The sequence below is a fragment of the Perognathus longimembris genome, chromosome 2 (genome assembly GCF_023159225.1).
Source record: "Perognathus longimembris pacificus isolate PPM17 chromosome 2, ASM2315922v1, whole genome shotgun sequence".
Lineage (NCBI taxonomy): Eukaryota > Metazoa > Chordata > Mammalia > Rodentia > Heteromyidae > Perognathus > Perognathus longimembris.
Window position 1 is genome coordinate 81419631 of NC_063162.1, and position 14501 is coordinate 81434131.

The window sequence follows — 14501 nt, forward strand, 5'->3', positions numbered from 1 at the left end:
GCTGAAATGCATGTTGATTTTCTTCATCACCTGTGTGGTACCTATTGATCCTTTTTCTAGGGATTAAGCACTTGATATGTCCTATTTCCAGAATCCTGGAAAACATTTATACCCATAATGGAATACACTCCTTTTCTGCACTGGGTAAACAAAACTCAACAGCATTCCATGATGCAAAACCCTTTGCAAAAGCAAGAAAAGTAACATTTTAAGTTAGAATCTAAAAACAGGTGGTAATCATGAAATATTACCAAATAAATTCTCAAACAGGATGTTTTAAATTGAACTTTACTTCCTTTCCTTGATAGTTTTAGTAGTCAAGACAGTAAGCAATCCCTTATATTACCAATGACTAAATTGGATGAATTCAAGAATTATGACATCTAAAGCAAATAGATGATTATAATGTTACCAAGTTTTGATGTATAAAATAGAATTATATTAACAATGTCTTTGAATGTAGACAGGTATAGAGTCATTCTATCCAATATTATTCCCAAGAAGGATCACCAGGCAATACTGACATCAGACACAGACCTGGAGTTTAGGAGGTGATGGCTGCTATGGTGATGGGTAGGCAGAAGACTCCACAGAGAACCAATGGGTCTTAACTGATAACACAAACATTCTCCTTAATAATGCAGGTATTATCTTCTGCTTGAGGTCACATTTCTAAAGCACTTTGCAAAGTTCCATTGTGGTCATTCAAATAAATGAGTGACTGTATTTTGTCTCTGATATAAAAAGTGTTTTGTTTTGTTTTGTTTTTAATAATCATGACAATCAGAAGGAGCTATCCTGAGTCAAAAGCAGAGATTCTAGTAGAAACCCTTAGTGGTGCTTCTTGTGTATAAGAATCGGGAAATTTTGACTATATTATATAAAAATCTATGTGAAGACTTTGCCATTGTTCTTTGTTGAGTAGGAGTAAAATGATAGTGTGGCACTCACAGCCAATACTTAGGATCATAGTTACTCAGAGGGATGAGAGCTGAGGATCATGATTAGAAGCCACTTCAGGCAGCAAAAAAGCCAAAAGAAGTGTGGTTAAATATTAAGTGGTAGAGCCACAGGCCTTGAGCACCCTAACCCTGAGTGCCAGTCCTAGCACAAGCCCCAGTACTAGCGTGTGTGTATGTGTTCACGCACACGCACACACACACACACACACACACACACAGTACAGTAGTGATCTGGTGCATTGTGCCTTGTTTCCCAGCAGATCAGTAGCTGAACATCTACTGTCTGATCTACAGGGTCAGGCAGAACTGACTCATGGTTATGTGTTTTTCCTGGCCTCAGAAGAATAGAGTGTAGCCCTTAGTTGCTGTTGAAACATTTGCCCCTGTCTGTTACTGAGTAACTGAAGAATCTGTCAGAAACCATGTAATATTTAAAATGACTTTCTGAGTGTACCTCATGGCATTGAACAGGGAGCTAAGTCATTTGCCACTTCTTTTCAAAGCCTCTTTCTCCTCGTTTGCTTGTGGCTGACTCCCCCAAAGGGGTTTATAGGTAAAGGCCACATCTAAAATTTTCATGTGTGAATATTCATACCTGTAACTAATTCATATAAACATAAAGGAAATTAGTAAGTATACTCTCTGCCAGTTCAAGAGTCCATAATTTTGACTCTGAACTCAATTCAATATAAATTATTTAAAAGAATAATTGAATAAAACATATTCCAAGTTTCACATCACAAATTTTGATGTAGAATAAAATTAAACTTTTAAATTTGAAAATACATGAAAATGTTTTAAATGTGACCTATAAAGTTAAAACCAAACTACTGAAATTTTTTCAAAAGATCAATGAATGGAATTCTTACTAAAGTACAATGAATTTACTTACTCCATTTATGTCATCACAGAATCTTCTTAGAATTGTAGTTCACTTTTAATTAATTAATATATATTTCTTTATATGTATATATATATCTTATATATGCTAAAGCAATGATATTATCTATCTAAAAATATTTTATACTACCAATAGCATAACATTATATCAATTGATGTTTGTGTATTTTTTTCATTGTTATAAGCTTCCTTATAAGAATTTTTTGTTAAGTTTAAAGAATTTGTAGGTGATGGAATCTTTTGACCTGTTAAAAAATGAAACTAGAAAATTCTGAAGTGACTCTTTTCATGCTACTTATCCTGAACCACCAAAGTCAATGTTCTTTTTAGGAGATGACCTGTCTTCACTCCTTAAATTCAATGGGAAGGTTGTAATATCTAAACCATATGTATAATCTCGTCTGAATTTAGGAAATAAAGCAACCACATGGCTGACAAAATGAAATAAGGGCCCTTTTCCACATGAGCTGTACAGTGAGCATGGTTGGTTCAAGGCCTCTTGCGCAGAGGCCTGAAAAAGAGTGGAGAGATTGAGAAGAGACACCTGTAAGGAGAGCCTGAAATTTTGGATCATTAAAGGAAACTCGAGCAAGTTCTAGAGCTAGTCTAAATTTCCTCTACAATACCAAGATTACCATTCAAATCACACAGATAATTTATAAATGAGTCCCTGAATATGTACTTGAAAATGAATCTTGGCAAACTTTAGAATGTCTACAAGTTTGTTGAAGTTTGAAGAACAACCGTTTCACTATGAAAAGTCAGTGTAAAATTCTGCTTACTACTGATGCCTATCAGAGTAGTACCTTGTTTCCACAGGAACACATCATTAAAGTTGAAGAATGACACCTTTGAGGAGGAGATGACTCTAGACTCAGAGAGAACAAATCATGTCAGACTAGATATTTGTGAACAAAATTTAGAAAAGTGCAATATCAAAATGATGGATTAGTAGATGACTGAAAAGCTCAACCAAAAGAGGTTATTAATGGGTATGTTTGTGTGTGTGTGTGTGTGTGTGTGTACAAAGAGGATTTGTAGGAGGGACCCTTGGCCTAGTCCTTGACTAAATACTTTTCAGAAATGTGAGTGCAATCATTTGGATAGCCAAGACACAAGGTATGACTATCTAATCTGTGTATAATTAATACTTAGGATGACCAGCAAGCAATTATGGCAAATGGTTAATTAAACAGTTGGTTTCTAAACAACTCCTTTAAAAATGAATTCAAGATTGAAAGTGACAAGAGGTAATAGAAAACAAGTAAAAAACAATAGCAGAACTGGATGCTTAGCATTCAAAAAGTGGTAGAGCAGTGAAAGTAAAAAGTATAATGCTCTGCCAATTTTATAGTGACATAAGGACAATTATAAATCTCTATGTGGTTTTTTATTTACTTTATGTTTTTATGAAAGTATTGAGCTTTGTACTCTCGCTTGACTTACTGAGCCAGCTCAATGCTGGCTCTCTACCACTGGAGCCAAACTGCAAACCCCACTTTCAACTTTTTACTGGTTAACTGGAGATAAGAGTCTCAGATTTGTCTCATTGGGATGGTTGCAAACTGTGGTCTTCAGATATTAGCCTGTATCTAAGATTACAGGTATGAGTAATTGATGTCCAGATTTGTAATTCTCTTTCAAAGAAAATGTCATTTTTAGATTCTAGTAAAAACAAGAGTAATGTGAGAAGATATGCCATGTAACAACACAGAATTTAATAATGACTTTGTTCAGGTAATGTTATTGAGTCACAAGAAGGAAGAAGGTGAACTGATTGGTTATAGTTTGTATTCATAATGTACTGATATCTGCAGAGGAAAGACTTCTCCGAAAGGATATTCATATTCTGGCAGTGATGTGTATGAAGTGAGCTATCAGATTCAGCAGGCTGGAAGACCCATCCATGACCATGTTGGTGGGCAATAGAGTCTACAAGAAACATCAGATATTGAATCTGATTTCTAAAAGTATTTTTGTTATTCCTAACAGTAAAACCACATCTCATAAAAAATTAGTAGAACAGTATAGTTGAGCTCTATGTAAAAGAAGATATATATTCCATCTCCATGGTAGACAATATTCTTCTTTAAAAATTTCTGTTGCTACTTCTAGAAAAGACTGTGAAACCAATGGGGCTTTTGAAATCTGCTTTCAATAGACATGGGTTTAGATCACCAGAGAGGATGGTTCCGAATGTACAAGGCACTGGATCCTCAAACTTCAGAGAATGAGACTAAGCAGGCCGATAATCCACAGGGAGGGCTTATTCTCTATGCCCTTCTGAGATGACAAAGTAATCTGAAAAAGGAAAGATAGCAAGGGTAAGGAGAGGGAAAAACAAAACATACTGAGAAGATAATGTCTATTTCCAGGGTATTCAAGCAACAAATGAAATATTTCCCACCTTAAAATAGGAGACTGAACCTCTCTGCCCAGCAGGATTCAGGGATTAATAGTAGCTGCTCCAAATTGTTCTTTTTCCAAGGAGCTCTTATTGCAATTATATTCTTCTGTTGTTACAATGCACAGAGAGATGGGGAGGCATTCAGCCTGGTTTGAGCTCACAGATCTGTCTAAAAAGGACACAGCTCAAGACTGCAGAGTGATAAGCAAGAAAGGAAGAACGTGGGTAGGGAAATGACCTTGATGGTATATTCCTTGCAAATGCAGAGGGAAGACAAAGCTACTGTGAGGAAAGATTGTATTATATTCATTTCCTCTTACTGGTGAGGAAATATTTTCCCCAACTCTCTGGCATCAGCATGAACCTTGTGATTTTCTTTAGCTAGTGTAAAGAAATACAAGTAGCATTTCTTGTCAAACTTGTTACCTCCTCCATCAATTTTTCTCCTACTCTCACTCTCCTCTAGTCAGTCCCTCCCTCAAAGTTATACAGTCAATTTTCAACTTATTGCCTTATGAGTGTTGTCTCATTAGAATTATTAGTATGGTCTTATTATAGTCTTATTAGTATTGTCTTAATGTTGTCTTATGAGCCATTGCACTGGTTTGCCCTTTGTCCTTTGTCTCATCATTTTGATGTTCCCCTTTCCTTCCCTAATTCAGATGAATGAAGATACAATACCCAGGGTACCAAGATCAAATCCAGTGATAACAGGGAATAATCCATAGGAAAGAAAAAAAAAAGACACCCTGAAAACACTAAAGGAAGGAGTAGGAGAAACACTTGGGCTTCTTGGCACTTGTCGGAACTTCCTCAACAAAGACCCAGAAAGGCTACAAATCAAAGAAAGTTTGGACAAATGGGACTGCATCAAACTGCAGAGTTTCTGCATGGCAAAGGACATAGCTCATAAGATAAACAGAAAGCCCACAGACTGGGAGAAGATCTTTACCGGCCATTCAGCGGACAAAGGCCTCATCTCTAAAATATATGCAGAACTAAATAATTACCTTCTTCCAAAACAAAACCTCAAAGAACCAATAGCCCCCTCATCAAGTGGGCTAAAGACTTACAAAGAGACTTCTCTGATGAGGAAATGAGAATGGGCAAGAGACATATGAAAAAGTGCCATAAAAGAAATGCAAATCAAAACAACATTGAGATTCCATCTCACCCCAGTAAGAATGTCATATATCAAGAAAACTAACAATAACAATTGTTGGAGGGGATGTGGCCAAAAGGGAACCCTACTTCATTGTTGGTGGGAATGTAAACTGGTTCAGCCACTCTGGCAAGCAGTATGGAGATTCCTCAGAAGGCTAAATATAGAACTCCCCTAGGACCCAGCAACCCCACTTTAGGGTATCTATCCAAAAAACCACAAACAAAATCACAGTAAAGCCACCAGCACAACAATGTTCATTGCAGCGCAATTTGTCATAGCGAGAATCTGGAACCAACCCAGATGCCCCTCCGTAGACGAATGGATCAGGAAAATGTGGTACATATACACAATGGAATTTTATGCCTCTATCAGAAAGAATGACATTGCCCCATTTGTAAGGAAACAGAAGGACTTGGAAAAACTTATACTAAGTGAAGTGAGCCAGACCCAAAGAAGCATGGACTCTATGGTCTCCCTTATAGGAAATACTTAGCACAGATTTAAGCAAGTCACAGCAGAAGATCACAAGAGCCCAATAGCTATACCCTTATGATCACATAAGATGATGCTAAGTGAAATGAACTCCATGTTATGGAAATGATTGTTATATTACAGTTGTAACTACTTTCAACATCCCATGTGTATCTGTAGCTTCTACTATTGATGATGTTCTTGTATCACCTTCCTGTGGTTGCATCTACACTATCTCTGTAATCTTATCTGAGTATATTAGAAACCATCTATACTGGTATTAGAACTAGGAAATTGGAAGGGAATACCAAAATTGAGAGACACAGGGTAAAAAAAGACAAACAACTACAAAAGCAATAGTTGCAAAACTGTTTGGTGTAAGTGAACTGAACACCTCATGGGGGGAAAGGGAAAGGGGGAGGGGGGAGGGGGAATGAGGGACGAGGTAACAAACAATACAAGAAATGTATCCAATGCCTAACGTATGAACCTGTAACCTCTATGTACATCAGTTTGATAATAAAAATTTGAAAAAAAAATAAAGTGGAAATAAAAAAGGAAGAAAAATAAAATAAAAAAGAAATAATTTCACGTAGTACATTACAAAATAACAACAATGTAAAACCTCTTCCAAATGTTGGATTTCATTTCACTTAGCATGATCTTATATGATTATATATATATAGCTATTGAGCTATTATGATCCTCTGCTAGGACTATCCTAGACAAGTAGTAATTATTATCACTGAGGGAAACCATGGAATCTATATTTCTTGGGATCTGGTTTACTTCAATTAATGTAATATTTTCCAAATATTTCCATTTCCTTACAAATGGAGCAAAGTCATTCTTTCTAATGGAAGTATAGAATTCCATTGTGGATATATACCAAAATTTCTTCACTCATTCATCTACTGAGGGGAATCTGGGTTGATTATATCTCAGCTCTGGTAAATAATGCTACAATGAGCATGGTGTGCTGTAAGTTTGACAAGAAGGGTACTCACTACCCTACATATGTAACTGTAGCCCCTTTGTACATCAACTTGACAATTAAATTAGATAAAAAAGAAAATGCTAAATAAAATTGGATTCTTAGTCTTCAAGAAGCTTTATCTAAATAAATGCCTGAAAATACAAAAAAGAAAGAACAGAAATACAAGTATCATGTTTTCTTCCTGGATGAAATATTACAAGGATTTTGTTTTCCCTGGTATAGACTCAAGCTGCCTCACAATTGAGCAAGATATAAAGAAGACATGGAAAGGAGCTTTACCAATCTGGGACGGACATGTAGAATGAGTCAGAAATAATGCCTTGTTGAAAGCCACTGAATTTTAAAAATTAGTTGCCTGTTACCATGATGAAACAGGCAATGTGGACTCTTTCAGTCTATAGAAAATAGAATTATGTTATTGAGAACCCAACTTGGTTCAACGGAGGCAAGTCTACAACACAGCTGTTTTTGCATACACACATGTGGATGCACACATACATACATATATATACACATATATCCATTCATATATAAATTTCAGATACTATGATTTAAAATTCATTTGTTTTAGTAAATCACAGCTTAAATCGAAATAGCTGATTTGAAAAGTAAGAGAACAAAGATAAAGGGAATTACTCACTGATTTATGACAAATTGCTTTATTTTTAAGCAATTGGACAAAGGAGTTGCCATTCAACAATACAATGAATCTTGATTAGTGGCACTTCTTTTATCATTCTCTCCTGTCCCTCCAAACCCTACCCTTTAGCCTTTTCTTCACTCGTAGAATATGCAATGGATTATATGACTGTATTCTCCCCCCTTCCACTCTTGGTTTTACCTTAAAAAGTTAACAAGGATTTATTTTAGTATAAAACAGAGAAAAAGAAGAAAGAGAAACACCTTCTGCTTCTCAGGCAGGAAATGACAGTTAAAATTCTAAATTGTGGCTCATAGCTGTAGCTTTTATAGTTTCTGAGTTAAATGAATACATATGGCCATGTTTGTTTAGCAACTGCTAAACAAAGTTTTTCCCCCTAAATTTAGCTTATGCTATGTTGCCTATTATAAAAGATATAGCTGCTGATTTACCTTAATATAAGAGGTAGTAAGAACTAATGATTGTAAGGGTTTTTTTTATTAAAAGACTGTAATTCAATTTAAAAAAAAAGACTGCCATTCACTCAGTATTCCCATAAGCTGAATATTGACAAAAAAAATTGATAGGATTTTGGAGCAATGATTGGTTAGGGGTGCTTAACTGTGGCTAATACTGCAATCCTTGCTACTCAGAAAGCTGAGGTTTGAGGATCCTGGTTCAAAGTCAAGCCCATGCAGGAAAGTCTGTGAGACTCTTGTCTCCCATTAAGCATCATATAGCTGGAAGTGGAGGTGTGGCTTGAGTGGTAGAGGCTAACGTGAGCAACAAATTCCAAAGCCAGCACCCAGGCCTTGAGTTCAAGCCCCAAGTCTAGTACACAATGAAACAAAAAATTAGGGGCTGGGAATGTGGCTTAGTAGTAGAATGCTTGTCTAGCTTGCATGAAGCCCTGGGTTTGATTCCTCAACACCACATAAACAGAAAAGGCTGGAAGTAGTACTATGGTTCTAGAGGTAGAGCATTAGCCCTGAGCAAAAAGAAGCCAGGGACAGTGCTCAGGGCCTGAGTCCCAATCCCCAGAACTGGCAAATGTATATATACACATATGTGTGTACATATATATTTGAATTAAACCCAATATAATTGTTATCATTGTGAATGGATTTCATGGAATAATGATCTTCAAAGGCCCTGGGGAGAGTGGCTTGAGTGGTAGAGTGTATACCTAGTAAGCAGAAATCCTCCAGTTTAAGTTTCAGTACACACACACACACACAGAATGAGATAATAAAAATAATAAGATCATAAAAATGAAACTGAGATATTCACAAACTTAATTGTTCATTGCTAGTAGGTAGGCTCTTTCTGTGATCATAGATGTTGGAATAGATCTTTCCTCCTGTTAGACTCAAGGACAAAGGGAAAGTAGAATTCACTATCTCCACTTCTATATCTGAAGGTCTCTATTTAAGTCTAAAATGCAGAGAAAGGACCTGTAGCAAAAAACACACAATTCTAATTTATTTTCATTTGTTTTGTGGGAGGGTAATGATCTTTTAATTTCCAAATCATTGCACATTATTGGGATTTAGCCAGAAGCTAGCCAACTTTGATCAATTAAATTTTAGTAGTATTCCATCAAAATTTGAAAGTTATGATTACATTTTAAGAAAGTATTAGAAAATTTTCATTTGCTCAAAATATCATCCCTAGAATATGATCATAGTTTCATAATAAGAAACAAGATTAAAAGTATCACTTTTCATTTGCAAATTCTATATGACTAATGTCTGTAGTTGTCCTCAGCATACCAGACAAACCTAAGGTTGAATTATATGATTAGAGAGTAGAAATGACTAATAATTGAAGATTTTTGAAAATATCTTTCTCTTTTGACTTTGAGAACTAGATGTTTCTCTTAGCCCTAAGTATACTTGCATATGTATGTGTTCCTCTTTTACCTATGTATGCATATATATATACATATATACATATATATATAACCATATCTATCATTTTATTGCTTGAAATGGGGTCTTGTAAACATTTTGCCCAGGCTGGTCTTGAACCAGCTATATCCTCAGTTTCTAACTCCCTCCAAACTAAGATTGTATGTGTGAACTACTGCAACAAGCTGTTATTTTTTATACTTCCAAGATCTGGAAGTTCAAGACTAACAAGGCACCAGCAATTCCAGTGCTCTGGGAAACTTTTTTCCTGGTTCATGAAACTCATGCTCACTCCATGTCCCCACTGGACAGACAAGTGAAGGTGCTGTTTAGGATTTGTTTAATAAACACACAAGTATCACTCATCAGGCCTCTAGTCCAATCACCTCTCCAAGCCCTTAACTATAAATACTATTGCATTGGCTCAATGTGACAAATTCAAATGGAAATAGAAAGATTTTTTTCTGTTGCACAAAAGAAAATAACTCCAAAGCTGCTTTGGTCACACCAAGCAGACCTAATGATATCTTATATGATGACTTAAAACTAATTCCCAGAACTTTCTTTGGCAATTGCCTTGATAGCATAAGCAACCATGTAGGTTGGAGAATCATGTTCTAAATATTAGCATTTGGTCTATCAGTAACTGGTAGCATTATTTTCACTTGATTATCTAAGTTTTAATTTACAAAAACATCCCTCTTTAGAAAATAGGTATACATAAAGTTTTGCTAAGTTTTATATATATTTCAATATAATTTACTTCTTTTATTTAAAGAAGTGAATTGTTCTTTCTTTATGGAAGCTGTCTTTAAACAGTCTTCTTGTAAGTTTATAATTATCAATGAATACAAAAGGAATTGCCTCAGACACTAGGTTCATAAATCCTGGTGCCTTTGTATCTAATTCATTAGTAATTTTCTAAAGTTATGTCTGCAGTGATAAATAATATTGTCTCCTTTCCTCAAAGCCATTCTCTTTCCTTCCTCCATATTTATAATTTCTCTTCTCTCTTTTGCATTATGTATTCACTTGGTGTTGTTTGTACATATTTTCAATTCAAAAAATGAATTTAATTAGTGTATAAAATTATTCTTTGAGGTCAAGAAGATATTACATTGGACTTGCTCCAGCAGCAACTTAGGGTTTATTCTACAAGTGGCTTCCCTGACTTAAAACAAAGCTAACCCCAACTGGCTTGTTTCCTGAAGCTAATAACCAAGTCATTTTGAAGTAGTAAACTTAGTTTAGTAATTGAATAAACATTTTAATAATTCATTGGGCTATTGCAGATCATATATATTAGACATTTGCTAAGCTTTTTTTTAGTTGAACATTGCTGAGAATCTTTTAACATAATTAGAAATAATGCCCTTGAGACAGCATGTACACATTAAGAGTCTTCATGTACAAATTCAGTATTTCATAGCATTTGAACCAATTTTAGCATTGGAGAAATTGAGAATCTTCTTTCAAGTATTCTAAAATAATTATATGCAATATTTCTATTTTCAACAATAACAAAGTTAAATTTCTATGTGCAAGCTTGAAGAAAGTTTTTCTGGGATCTTGGCTGCCAAAAGTCAAAAGAGTAAATTTTCCTTCATAGATCTTAGTTGAAAGAAAACCAAAGAGGCATACAGAGTAGATGGAAAACCAACTGTGACTAAAGAAAAGGACATTTAGTTAGAAAAAACAATAGAGCAGCCAGGCTCAGGTTCCTCACACCTGTAGTTCTATCTACTCAAGAGCTCAGATTTGAGTATCACAGTTCAAAACCAGCTTGAATAGAAATGTCTGTGAGACTCTTACCTAAATTAGCTAGCAAAAAGCCAAAAATAGAGATATGGCTTAGGTGGTAGAGAACCTTGATGAAAACAGCTAAATGGCAGTGCCTAGGCCTTGAGTTTAAGTTCATTGTGGAAAAGGTAATTCTTATCCTAATCTGACAGAGTAAGAGGAACTTCCTGGAATTTACCAGTATAGAAAACAACTAAAAAGGCAGAAGCAAGAACTCACTTTCTATAATAGCAAATATGCTCTCTTTAATGATATTTAATTACATTAATTATCAATAAGTAATACATTAGAATACTCATTCTTCATTTATTGCTTCTATTTTTTCAATAGTGGCACTAAAGGGTTTCATTTCCGCATATTATCATTCTCCTTTCTTGTAGATTGCTTTTCTTATATTTTGTGATTTCTCGACATTTGATTGTATAAAAAAATTACCTAAGTCATACCATAGGTCAAATAAAATTAAAGCTTTGTTTTCTTTTACAGGCACAGCTTTACCTGAATATGTACCATACCACAGGAAGAGCAGGTGCTAATCTTGGCTGCAGATATTAGGGGACATGGTGAAAGAAGGCTTCACTAAAGATGATCAAGGAAGTGGCAGGCATAAAGTGGCAACTGGAGAGGTCCTCACAAGATGGGCAGGTGATGGCCTCAGACGTTTAACGCAGAGTGGAAACTGGATTCCAGTATTTGTGGCTCTAGACCCAAGCATCAGCCACACTGGACCATTTTCCTGGCATGAGCAATGGGAATACCCTGAATCGATCTGCGATTCTGAAACTCTAGATGGGAAATAGAAGCAGTTTCTTGTCAATAGGTCAGAGATAAAGCATGAAGTTGAGTGGAGTGGAATGGAGCAAAAAACTGATTCTGTCCGTCCCTTATTTCCTTTTGTATCTCTCTTCCCTTTCTAACTTTTTTTTATTCCACTTTCCTAACAGCCTCCTTTTTAACTTATATTTTCTTTTATTTCTCAGATTTCACATATGAGGGGAAAAATATGATAATTGACTTTGTGAGATGAAGTTAAATCTCTATTCCACTCATTTTTTTTCTACAAATTACATGATTTGAGTATTTCTTATGGATAAAGCATTGTTTTATATATGTGTACGTATATACACTATATTTATGCACAATATATATTTATATGTATAGAAACACATATATACATCTCTCTATATACAGTGTATTGTTGTACATATATGTATATTTACCTGTATATATACCAAATTTTCTTTATTTTTCATCCATTAATGAAATTAAAAATTTTTTTAAATACAGTCAATAAAATAAAAATGAAAATGAGGGAGGAGGTAACAAATTGTACAAGAAATGTACCCACTGCCTTACGTATGAAACTGTGACCCCTTTGTACATCACTCTGACAATAACTTAAATAATTATTCAGGAAAAGAAACAAAAATGTTTGAAAATGTAGCATTTTTTATTTTGTTTTGTTGTCAAGGTGTTGTACACAGGGGTTACAGTTACATACATAAGACAGTGCGTACATTTCTTGTAATAGTTATCTCCTCCTTTATTTTTCTAACACCTTCCTTCCTCTCCAATCCACACCGCTGCCCCAAGTTGTACAGTTAATTTCCAACATATTGCCTTTGAATATCATTGTTGGGTTGGCTCTATCTTTATCCTTTGTCTCACCATTTTGATGTTCCCCTTCCCTTCCCTAATTCAGATAAACACACACACACACACACACACACACACACACTATATATATATACACATATATGTATATGTGTATATATATATATATATATATATATATCAGAGTACCAAAATAAAATACAGTGAGAACAGAGGATAAACCATAGGAAAGAAAAATTAAAGTAAAAGGAAATAATTTCATGCAAAACATTAAAGACAGTAAAAATAAAACCTATTGTTTCCATATCTTGGAGTTCATTTTACTTAACATCATCTTACATGACCATATGTATCTAGCTACTGATCTCTTGTGATCCTCTGCTAGGACTATTCTAGGTATATATTAATTATTACCAATGAGAGAAACTGGAATCTATGCTTCTTTTGGTCTGTCTCACTTCTCTTAATATTATTTTTCTAAGGCTTTCCATTTCCTCATGAATGGGGCAATGTCATTCTTTCTGGTGTAATCATAGAATTCCATGTGTATATATACCACATAACATATAGCATATGTAACCATCAAGAAAATTAGAAAAATATTGAATTCCATTTCATCCTGGTCAGAATTGAAGTCATCAAGAAAATGAATGTCCAAAGCATGATGTACAGATTTGGGGGAGGGAGGAAGGGCCTCACACACTGCTGGTGGTAATGTAAATTAGTACAGACACTAGGGAAATTGGCAAGCAGTTTTTTGTTTTATAAAACTAAGAACAGAAATTCAGTGTGATATGGTCAGATCACTTTGGGGCATATAATTAAAAGAATGGAAGTCAGTTTACTATAGAGACACATTTACACTTAAGTTTATTTCCCGACTGTTCACAATAGCCAAGTTGTGGAAACAGTGTAAGAGAGTTTTGGATGTGTGCAGTGAATCTGCTCTGGTTTTGCTTCCCCTTTGGCTGCTGTGGAAGAACACAGCATAGTGAAAGGAGGAAAAGAAAAGATAATAGATCTGGGATCTTTAACCACTTTCCTCATTTAGGACCCAGCTCTGTGCCTTAGAACACCCCAGCTCCTCTAGTGAGGTCAATAAAAACTTCACAGTACCTCCTAAAGATAACCAAGGAATGGAGTCAGCCCAGATGCCACTAAATCGACAAATGGATTAAGAAAATGTGGTATACTTATACACAATGGAATTCAACTCATCCAATAGAAATAATGATATTACACCTTTTGCAAAGAAATGAAAGGACATGGAAATAATCATTGTAGGTTAAGTAAGTCAGGCCCAGATTCTAGATAAGGGATGAATGTTTTCGCCGAATGATGGAAACTACAATCAATTCATAAATCTACAAGTAAACACTTTAGGGTAGTTGGGTCAAGTGGAGGGCCAAGTAGAAGATGAAGATAGAAGATGGAGGTGGGGAGAGTACAGTCATGAAATTAAAAACATTTCCTGCAAAATTTTAAAAAAATGACGGAAGGTTGGTAAGAATCAGGAGTGACATTTACTAAAACAGGGTGTATCCATAAATTGCTTTCTTAACTGCCAACTCCTCTGTACAATTACTTTAAGATAAGAAAAATATATTTTAAAATATCTTTTCTCAAAAGGAAACA